Source organism: Anarrhichthys ocellatus, unplaced genomic scaffold (assembly GCF_004355925.1).
Source record: "Anarrhichthys ocellatus isolate YVR2014 unplaced genomic scaffold, GSC_Weel_1.0 scaffold128, whole genome shotgun sequence".
NCBI lineage: Eukaryota > Metazoa > Chordata > Actinopteri > Perciformes > Anarhichadidae > Anarrhichthys > Anarrhichthys ocellatus.
In genome coordinates this window covers 182400-182984 of record NW_022280158.1, presented here as the reverse complement: position 1 = coordinate 182984, position 585 = coordinate 182400, and the positions used below count along the sequence as shown (strand labels likewise).

The 585-nt window shown below is 48.7% G+C and overlaps 1 protein-coding gene across 1 annotated transcript in view; it reads left to right on the top strand.

The window, feature by feature from the left end:
- The window catches only part of efr3a (EFR3 homolog A (S. cerevisiae)), a 54811-nt gene that overhangs the window by 38829 nt on the left and 15397 nt on the right, over window positions 1-585 (top strand). The window lies entirely within an intron of this gene.

The window sequence follows — 585 nt, the reverse complement described above, 5'->3', positions numbered from 1 at the left end:
ACACTCACACACACCAACACACCCAGCACTGCTGCACACACACACACACACACAGACACACACTCACACTTGTATTCCTGCAGTCGTCCGTGCACATCCTCAGAGCGATTACGGTGCTCGTCTGTCCTCCTCGCCGCCACCTGGCCTCTCAGATGGAGCATGGTGCAGCTGGAGGAGGTGAAAGGTCAAAATATTTATAACGCAATGCAGATGGGGCCGAGCGTGTGTGTGTGTGTGTGTGTGTGTGTGTGTGTGTGTGTGTGTGTGTGTGTGTGTGTGTGTGTGAGATGCTGCATTCACATGGATTTTTGAATAGAATGCCGTTGACAGTCTTTATTTGCAGAGCACTCGCGCTGACATATAAGTTTGATATAAAAGCTTTCATGTTCTCACACAGGTTCCACATGCATCTGTTCCTTCTGATCATAACTCATCCACTCAGCCTCATACGGGAGGAAAGGTCAACATGTGGACCGTTTCAGCTGCTTGTGAACCCAACCTTTAAGTGCTGATTCTCCTCGATACTCCCTGTGGATTAATCGCATCACGCTGTGATAAATCGACTCACACCTTTCCTATTCACAC